This window comes from Panthera leo, chromosome B2 (genome assembly GCF_018350215.1).
Source record: "Panthera leo isolate Ple1 chromosome B2, P.leo_Ple1_pat1.1, whole genome shotgun sequence".
Classification (NCBI taxonomy): domain Eukaryota; kingdom Metazoa; phylum Chordata; class Mammalia; order Carnivora; family Felidae; genus Panthera; species Panthera leo.
The window spans coordinates 3,300,276-3,310,866 of NC_056683.1; the positions used below are offsets into that span (position 1 = coordinate 3,300,276).

At 42.2% G+C, this 10,591-nt stretch overlaps 1 long non-coding RNA gene and 1 other non-coding gene across 2 annotated transcripts; one reads left to right on the forward strand and one right to left on the reverse strand.

Moving 5' to 3' along the window:
- Positions 1-2,222: 2,222 nt before the first annotated feature.
- LOC122219467 lies at positions 2,223-10,058 on the forward strand. Its single transcript, XR_006202387.1, has 3 exons — positions 2,223-2,419; positions 9,807-9,877; positions 10,017-10,058. It is a non-coding gene; the product is annotated as an uncharacterized LOC122219467 (long non-coding RNA).
- Positions 2,506-2,577, reverse strand: TRNAP-CGG. The gene has a single exon. It is a non-coding gene; the product is annotated as a tRNA-Pro (tRNA).
- Positions 10,059-10,591: the final 533 nt, after the last annotated feature.

Here is a 10,591-nt window from a genome sequence, read left to right on the forward strand (position 1 = left end):
CTCTAGTTTCTTTCTTTTTCTTTTCTTTTTTTTTTCTGGGACTTCTTTTACCTTGGATTTTAAACCTCCAGGGTGTTTTGTCTCCCTTTTTCCTTTTCCCCCACTTTTTAAAAATTATTATTTACACTCTTCTTATTTTTATTTAAAAAAATTTTTTAAATGTTTATTTATTTTTGAGACAGAGAGAGACAGAGCATGAATGGGGGAGGGCCAGAGAGAAAGGGAGACACAGAATCTGAAGCAGGCTCCAGGCTCTGAGCCGTCAGCACAGAGCCCGATGCGGGGCTCAATCTCACACACCGTGAGGTGGTGACCTGAACCGAAGTCGGACGCTTAACCGACTGAGCCATCCAGGCGCCCCCGAAGGCTTACTACTTTTTATCACTAAATAATATTCCATTGTATGGATGTACCGCAGCTTATTAATTCACTTATTGAAGGACATTTTGGTTGCTTCCAAGTTTCCACAATTGTGAATAAAGCTGCTATCAGCATTGCATGCAGGTTTTTGTGTAGGCGGCAGTTTCAACTAAATTGGGGGTCTCCTAGGGAACATGACTGCTGGAGTTTCCCTTTACATATTTTACTCCATCTTCTGGAAGAGAATTATTCCAGCTACTCCATTAAGTTTTTCATTTCTACGCTCACAATTTCAATTTTAAGAGGCTTTTGTAGCCAAGCTACTGTTTTCTACAGCATTCTTTCTCCCTGTAATAACTTTCCTGAGAAGGTTTCTTCTCTCTGCATAACATTAGCCTCTATTTTTTCTAAGTTCACTTTTATCCCTCTCATATTAGACACTTAAGTCTAGACGTCAGGTGATCTTTGGTTGCTGGGCATTGTTATAATGAGGCCCTAAAAATAAATGGAAACAGATTATGAGTCCAGCTTATTGACGATAGACTTCCCTGTAAAATGACCTGCCTGTGCCGTTTAGTACCAGACAGGATCTTTAACTCACCCTTCTTGGGATAATAAAATCCCTCGAAAGAAGATTATTCAATCTCTGGTTTAGATGGCATAAACTGACTTCCTGAATCCTAAGAACATTCTTGAAGGGCAAAGGTTGGAGGAAGTTCCTTTTGAATTGCAAACTTAACGAATGACACCATCTACTTCAAATTGTAAAATTATATTAAATTACAAATAAATTTTAAATTCATGTTTCCTGTGTAAAAAGAGAATATGTCACACACCACTTCTGAACGATGACCTGCGTCTTCAAGCCTATTGGGCCTTCAACTGATCAGAAAGGTAACAAAAGACCCAGTCTTTCAGACTGAGATGAGCGGGGCCAGTTGAGCCTTGAAAGAAATTGGAGTGGTGTGTGTGTGTGTGTGTGTGTGTGTGTTCACTTTCAGTTTGGGTCACAACACGGTTATTAGAAAGAAACAACTTAATTCAGCTAGCACGAGTAAAGTAAGTGCATTAATACCTTCCTCTCCATTTTCTTTTCTTTTCTTTCTTTTTCTTTTTCTTTTTTTCCTTCTTTCTTTCTCTCTCTCTTTCCCTTCCTTCCTTTCCTTTCCTTCCTTCCTTCCTTCCTTCCTTCCTTCCTTCCTTCCTTCCTTTCCTTTTCTTTCCTTTTCTCTTTCTTTCTTTCTTTCTTTCTTTCTTCTTTCTTTCTTTCTTTCTTTCCTTGTCTCGTCTTTTAAATTTATGTTCATCAATGTACCCGAGCGTTTCAACAGTTCAGAAGTGAGCGCATCTCCTGGGGCAGAGGAGAAAGTACTGGTAAGTTTCGGGCATAGGGCAGGGGTTGCTCCTTCTGGTTTCTCTTTCCTGGAGGACAAACCCTGGCGGACAATATTCCCTGGAGCGGACAGGTCGGCCCTGGTTCTCCACGCTTCTATGGGAATGCTGCGCTTCGTCCCAGGAAGCGTGAACATGGTAAATATTTAGCTACTTGTGATGTGAAATTCCGTAGAAACAAAAACTAGTTTCTATCTTGTCCACCACTGCGCCCCCAGCACCCAGCACAGGTTGACCTGCAGTAGTCGCTGAAAATTCACTCGCGGAACGAATAAACGAATGAACAACCGCGGCAACGCAGGAAAAGAGCGGCAGGCGTCTCACGCCAGCAGCGGACCGGGGCGCCTCTTTGCTCCGCGCCCTGGGAGCGGCAGATACAGCGCGTCGTGGACGCTCATCCCGTTGCCAGGCGACAACGTTAAGTCACGAATTCTCGACTGCGCGCGCGCGGCGGAGCTCCGAGGGGACGCTGTTCGCGCCTCCCGAGCCGCGCCAGGTGTGCGCACGCGCGTGCGCGCCCGCCGCGGCCCCGGGCTCCCTCGGTGGCGGCGGAGGGACCCACAGGGGCTGGCGGCCGGGTACCCCGTCAACGATTCGGGTGCCTCGCGTCCGGGAGATCCGGGATTCAGAGCCCAGCTCCTGCGAGAACAGTACCACTGTTAGCAAGGTGAGAGCCCGGTCTTTTTGGCAAGAATATTCGGGAAAATACTTCTTTTCCTTGATTCTCTGAATCCAATTGGTTGAAAAGGAAGCGGGCTCGTCCGGGATTTGAACCCGGGACCTCTCGCACCCGAAGCGAGAATCATACCCCTAGACCAACGAGCCGCCTACGTGCAGGGCCTCTCCATATTTTCAGATAAGAAGAAATAGAATCCAATTACCCTCATTCTGTTTACAAAGAATTTGTTCCCCGAAACTTAATTCCCCGCCAATCACCTACATGAATGAACAGTTGGAAAGGCTGTTTGTGTCAAAGGTCTGTTGACAGTTGCAATCACCATGACGTCACTTGGTGGTAAGGCTGGTCTGTAGGGAATTTGGACATTTTCTTTTTCCTTTGCTCTACTTCGCTAAACTATTCTAAGTCGTTTAACTCATTTCCATCTAACTTTGAATTAAGTTAGCTTAGAAAAATTCTTGTTCTGGAGTTTTCCTCTTCTCACTTCTTTCCTTTTTGAAAGTTGGATATTATCATTACCGAGGGGCTGCTAGACCAAAGCGTGTTTTTCAGCTCCCAGAAGTTCCACTGATCGGAGGTACATTTTTTAACATTAATGTTTCACGGGCACCAAGACGTTAGTGTTAGATGCGTTTATTAACTTACCAAAAACTTCTGGTTAAAGTCAAAGTTTACACTAGCTGGTGTATCTAAGCCACATTTTAAATCCATGTGAACCAACACGCATGCCTGGAACTAACACATTTTCAATTTTATTTTGCTGCACTGAGTGTGATGCCTTCAGAATTAAAAACAGTTCCCTCATTAGGTTCATCCTTCCCGTTATTCTATAATTATTAGATTGGAAAAAGAAGCGATCATGGTACCAAGTAAGTAAGCGTCAGAGGGAATTTTTCTGTCTTCACACTTTCAGAGTCAAAAAGATGAGCCACAGTCTTCTTGGCTATTTAATCAATGCAACTATCTTTCAGTGACAACTAATATACATTTTGGGGCCTTATAATCACTTCTTAGGCTCATGTTACTAAATTTTTTCATCCTTTTTCCCATCTGTTATATGAGAACCACTCCGATGTGAGTTCTGTCTGTAGATTAATCTTTGACTCACTGAACCCAATTAAGTTTACATTAGGAAAGTACTCTAGTTTTGATCGGTATCCTTATCTAAACAATACATTTGGACTCTATTCTAAATTTCATGATATGCTGTAGGGTATGACAAATGATTTGAGGGGACATCCATCTTAATTTTCTATGGTTTACTTTCACAGAGGTAGTTGTTTGACATGTTCTTTAACAAGTGCCCTAAAAACTTGCTTTCTCATAAGTAAGACGGAGTGAGGACTGGACTTGGGTCCCCTCACCCCAACCACAAAATCCAGCATTTCTTGGCTGCCTTCACAGAGAGAAAAAGATATGCCCTTGAGTAGCGTATCTTGCAGGAACGCAGAGGCAGCATGCTCATTGAAAGGGATGTCTTGACTGTGAAGACTGGTAAAGGTGGGGCCAAACCAGTGCGCCCCAAGATGGACCACAGTGGTAACGTTTCACCCCCGTTTCCCCCTCATTATAATACTAAAAAAAAGTACTGCCCGAGGGTCGAGATTTAACATGCTAGAAGACGCATGAAGAAGCATGACCTTGACGCGTGCAGGAGCCAAGAAATCCCCTCCTCTATGTGATTAGAAGTCATTCTTTTCCCACCTACGCCTCTTTATAAAGCTCTCTCTGACCCCTCCTCAGAGGCTCAGCCTCCCTTGTGCTCCAGCATAAGCCCCAACCAAACCCTGCCTGGATGGCCCCTTCCGCCTCTTGTCAATTTCTATTGTCTGGGGGGCGCGAGGGCCCAGTTAGGTACCATGAGTAGGCATGTTGGTCAAGGTATTGATTGTAATATTCGGTGCCCTAAAACCAGATTGTACCCCAAGCACAGGTCATTATGACTTCATCTGGTTTATGACTTTGAAACCTCTGTATTCTGCTAGAACTAAGAACAGAGCCCTTCAAAGATTTAACCCTTCAGTGCAAGTAGCTGTCTCCAAATTCTTTATAGACTGGCATCCCTGCTTGCTGAGTGTCTCACAAAATTTCCTCCTCTGAAAAAGGCAATGCAGGCGGATGAATGCTTAGTTTGTCTCCCTCTTGTGTCTGTCCTTAGCTTTAGAAGGTTTCGGCTTTTCAGTAGGATTGAGAGAGAGACGTTTGAAATGTCAGCTCCTTGGAAAGATGGTGCATCGACCCATCTTTCTTATCAGTGTTTTTCTGAACATTTTTCTCTAATCAAAGACAAGACCCAGGAGATGGCTGATATTCTTGTCAACTCTCACTCTTTATCTTCATCAGTTTTCCTGTCTTCTGTCTCCCAAGGATTCCATCTGATTTGGTAATCTCACCCTTTATTTCTGTTTGTCTACTCCAGTTCTTCCTAAAGACCCACTAACAGGCCAGATCTGGAGAGAACGACAGGGCACCGATTCACCCCCTGGCCTGTTGCGCACACGGACTCCTCAGAGCTAGAACACTGCGCTGACCTCATTTTCTCCTGTGGACACGTGTCATAATTGTCCTTGCGGTTGCATTTCTTTCTAGAGTGAACTGGAACATACCTGTGACTCTTGGCCCTCTGGAATTACTCAACACCTTGGAAGGGGAGGGCATAGGATGTGGCATTCATGGCTGTCCTGGACAGTCCTGAAATCAGGCACTACATACCGCCCAGATTCCAAGATTACCCCAGGCAAGGAGCGAGGCTACCTCCAGGTCCAGGGCCGCCAGCTACCATAGACCCAAGGACTGGAGCACTGTTTCTGTAAATGCTGTCCCTCCACTTATTTTGTTCTATCCTTCTGGGCCTCGTTTGTTGTTGTGTTTCATAAAGTTATCTTAGTTTCTACCTTTTGATGCCTCTGTAATGCTTGCTAAGATTGTTCTTTGACTGAATGTTCTAGCTCACTCATTTGATCTTTGGGTATACTGCCCACTGTCTTATCTGATAGTCTACCGAGTTGTCGAAAAACTCATTCATTTCCCATCCATAGCCAGTGTCTCTGGCTGTTTCTTCTTCGTAACTGTTTATTCCAGCGTCAGGTTTCCATTTTCTTCCTTTGTGACTTACAGAATTTGTATTGTGTTTATTTCGAATCCTTATGCTAACGTCGCCCACATATTCTGTCACCTCTACCATAGATTTCCTCATTATTGTCATTCTAAAATAGGTCTGGCACCCTGCAGATATCTCCTGCCCAGCCTCTGGACCCATGGTCACCCTTCATTGATAATGTTTGTATCTGGTAATAGGGGCAAAACTCCCTCCCTGATTATGCCGATCCCAATGATACAAGGTGAGAATGCCCACGCTGCGTGGTTTACCACGTAGACCACACTACCTCCCATTTGCCCCCTCCGCACAAGGAAGCCATCCACCTCTGCCTAGAAAGTTTCCTGTACCATCTGCTATGACACTGGTTTTTCTAAACTGTGTCCCAATCTTTCCTGGGATGTATGTGAGGAGATATTGTTTGGGTTGAGAGCACGGAGTTAATCTCCTCAGAGGTTACTTTGTCCGCCTTTTAAACATGGGGTTCTTTTTTCCACTGGATACTTTTTCCTGCACTGTCGAAGATTAGTCGGCCATGTATTTGTGGGTCCGTTTCTGGGTTCTCTATTCTATTCTATGGATCTATGTGTCTATTTTTGTGCCAGTACCATACTGTCTGGAAAATTACAGCTTTGTAATGTACCTTAAAGTCTGGAATTATGATGCCTCCAGCTTTGGTTTTCTTTTTCAACATTTGGCTATTTGGGGTCTTTTGTGGTCCCATACAAATGTTAGGATTGTTTGTTTTAGCTCTGTGAAGAATGCTGGTGCTATTTTGATAGGGATTGCATTGAATATGTAGATTGCTTTGGGTAGTATTGACATTTTAACAATATTCGTTCTTCCAATCCATGAGCATTTAATGTTTTTCCATTTCTTTATGTCTTTTTCAATTTCTTTCGTAAGCTTTCTATAGTTTTCAGTGCATAAATCTTTTACCTCTTTCGTTAGGTTTATTTATTCCTAGGTATTTTATGGTATTTGGTGCAATTGTTAATGGGATCGATTCCTTGAGATCTCTTTCTGGTGCTTCATTATTGGTGTATAAAAAAGCAACTGGTTTCTGTACATTGATTTTACATCCTGTGACTTTGCTGAATTCCTGTATCAGGTCTAGCAGTTTTTTGGTAGCGTCTTTCGGGTTTTCCATGTAGAGAATCATGTCCTCTGCGAAGAGTGAAAGTTTGACTTCTTCCTTGCCAATTACTATGCCTTTTATTTCATTTTGTTGTCTGATTACTGAGGCTAGAACTTCCAGCACTATGTTGAACAACAGTGGCGAGTGTGGACATCCCTGTCGTGTTCATGACCTTAGGAGGAAAGCCCTCAATTTTTGCCCATTGAGGATGATATTAGCTGTGGGCCTATCGTATATGGTTTTTATTATGTTAAGATATGTTCCTTCTATCCCAACTTCCTTGAGGGTTTTTATCAGGAAGGGACACTGTATTTTGTCAAGTGCTTTTTCTATATCTATTGACAGGATCATATGATCTTATCCTTTCTTCTGTTAACATGGTGTATCACGTTGATTGATTTGCGACTACTGAACCAGCCCTGCAGCCCAGGAATGAATCCCACTTGGTCATGGTGAATAATTCTTTTAATATACTGTTGAATTCGATTTGCTAGTATCTTGTTGAGAATTTTTTCATCCAGGTTCATTAGAGATATTGGCCTTTACTTCTCCTTTTTAGTGGTGTGTTTGGTTTTGGAATCAAGGTGATGCTGGCTTCATAGAATGAGTCTGGAAGCTTTCCTTTCATTTCCATTTTTTGGAACAGCTTGAGAGGAATAGGTATTATCTCTGCTTTCAATGTCTGGTAGTATTCCCCTGGGAAGCCATGTGGCCCAGGACACTTATTTGTTGGGAGATTTGTGATAACAGATTCAATTTCTTTGCTGGTTATGGGCCTGTTCAAATTTTCTGTTTCTTCCTGTTTGAGTTTTGGAAGTGTGTGGGTGTCTAGGAATTTGTCTGTTTCTTCCAGGTTGTCCAATTTGTTGGCATATAATTTTTCATAGGATTCTCTAATAATTGTTTGTATTTCTGTGGTGTTAGTTGTGATCTCTCCTGTTTCTATCATGATTTTATCTATTTGGGTCCTCTCTCTTTTCTGTTTGAGAACTCTGGCTAGTGGTTTATCAATTTTGTTTATTCTTTCAAAAACCCAGCTCTTAGATTCATTGATCTGTTCTACTATTTTTGTGGATTCTATATTGTTTATCTCTGCTCTAATCTTTATTTCTGTTCTTTTACTGGCTTTGGGCTTTCTCTGCTGTCGTATTTCTAGTTCCTTTAGGTGTGAGGTTAGGTTCTGTATTTGGGACCTTTTTGCTTCTTGAGATAGGCCTTGATTGCAGTGTATTTTCTTCTTAGGACTGACTTGGCTGCATCCCAAGTGGTTCCTTTTGGAATCCTTTTGGAATGGAGGTTCTTTAACCTCCATATATTTGGAGGCTTTCTAAGTTTTTTTCTTGTGTTGATTGAAGTTTCAGAGTGTTGTGATCTAGAAATGTGCATAGTGTGATCACAATCTTTTTGTACCTGTTGAGGGCTGATTTCTTAGGACTGACTTGGCTGCATCCCAAGTGGTTCCTTTTGGAATTCCTTTTGGAATGGAGGTTCTTTAACCTCCATATATTTGGAGGCTTTCTAAGTTTTTTTCTTGTGTTGATTGAAGTTTCAGAGTGTTGTGATCTAGAAATGTGCATAGTGTGATCACAATCTTTTTGTACCTGTTGAGGGCTGATTTGTGACCCAAAGACAGTCTCTTCAGCAAATAGTGTTGGGAAAACTGGACACCAACATGAAGAAGAATGAACCTGGACCACTTTCTTACACCATACACAAAAATAAATTCAAAATGGGTGAAAGACCTAAGTGTGACAGGAAACCAGAAAAATCTTACAGGAGAAAATAGGCAGCAACCTCTTTGACCTAGGCTGCAGCAACTTCTTACTTGACATGTCTCCAGAGGCAAGGGAAATAAAAGCAAAAATGAACTGTTGGGACCTCATCAAGATAAAAAGCTCCTGCACAGCAAAGGAAACAACAAAACTAAAAGGCATCTGACAGAATGGAAGAAGATATTTGCAAATGACATATTGGATAAATGGTTAGTATCCAAAATCTATAAAGAACTTACCAAACTTAACACCCAAAAACAAGTAATCCAGTGAAGAAATGGGCAGAAGTCATGAATAGACACCTTTCCAAAGAAGACATCCAGATGGTTAGCAGACACAGGAAAAGATACTCAACATCACTCATCATCAGGGAAATACAAATCAAAACCACAATGAGATATCACCTCACACTGGTCAGAGTGGCTAAAATTAACAACTCAGGAAACAACAGATGTTGGCAAGGATGCAGAGAAAAGGGAGAACACTCTTGCACTGTTGGTGGGAATGCAAACTGGTGCAGCCACTCTGGAAAACAATATGGAGGTTTCTCAAAAAATTTTAGAGTAGAACTATCCTATGACCCAGAAATTGCACTACTAGGTATTTATCCAAAGGATACAAAAATGCTGGTTCAAAAGGGCACATGCACCCCAATGTTTACAACAGCGCTATCAACAATAGCTAAATTATGGAAAAAGCCTAAATGTCCATCGACTGATGAGTGGATAAAGAAGATGTGGTGTATATATACAATGTACTTTACTCAACAATCAAAAAGAATGAAATCTTGCCATTTGCAACAGCATGGATGGAACTGGAGGGTATTATGCTAAGTGAAATAAGTCAGTCAGAGAAAGACAGATAGCATATGATTTCACTCATATGTGGAATTTGAGAAATTAGCAGAAGACCAGAGGGAAAGGGAAGGAAAAATAAGTTACAAACAGAGAGGGAGGCAAACCGTGAGAGACTCTTAAATACAGAGAACAACTAAGGGTTGCTGGGGGGGGGGGGGGGCGGGTGGAGATAGGTTAAATGGGTGATGGGCATTAAGGAGGGCACTTTTTGGGATGCGCCCTGAGTGTTATATGTAAGTGATGAATCACTGGGTTCTACTCCTGAAGCCAAGACTACACTGTATGTCAACTAACTTGAATTTTAATTTATTAATCACAGGGTTCAAGTCCTAGATGGAGTGATAGCAGGTATCTCAATTACAACTTTGAATTGTTTTCCACCACTGAACATTCTAAGAGTTTTTTGAGACACATAGTGACTACAACATCATAAAACTCCAAGGAAGTAGTTTTCTTTCTATCCCTACTCTCACTTTGTATTTCTTGATTTTTATTTTGGGTATTCTTCAAGAAATGTACCCAGTCTCCTCTTGTCTCCAGCCTACTGTGTTACCACATAGCTTCCAAAAGTGGGTGATAAAGGTGAGAAGCAACAATGGAAAAATTCAAATCCCCCAAATGTATATCTTAAGGAATATCTTTAGAATTTTAATACTTTGCAATAATGGGGGCACCTGGGTGGCTCAATAAGTTAAGCATCCACCTCTTGATTTCTGCTCAGGTCATGATCTTGAAGTTCGTGAGTTGGAGTGCCACGTTGGGCTGACAGCATGGAGCCCGCTTGGGATTTTCTCTCTCTCTCCCTCTCTCTCTGCCCCTCCCTTGCTCACATTCTCTCTCACTGTCTTTCTCTCTCCCCTCAAAATAAATAAAGTGTATAAAAAGAATAAATACTTTGCAGTAAGGAATTGAGTGTTCCCATTAATGAACTTGGTGTCACAAAACTGTCCTTTCTCTTAATTACAAGTCCCAGCTTCTGCTCTGTATTCACACTGATTTAATCTGTTCCAAGATTCATGTGCATTTTGCTCTCTGGCACATAGTTTTACCTTAATTGTCCCTGGGCTGGCAGGGAACAAGGGACAAGGGTAGTCACTGCTAACCCTGTGCTTAGTTTGCCCATGAAGTCAGGTATGCAGAATTCATGCATGTTTCAGGGAAACAGCAGTTCATCTGGAATCAAACACGTGTGTTGGTGTTAGTTGGCAACCTCAAGAGCTTCTTGGGGACAATCTGAAACAGGGCCCTCTGAGGAGGGCAGGGAGAGACTGAAGAGAGAGGCAGTCCACTCCAGGT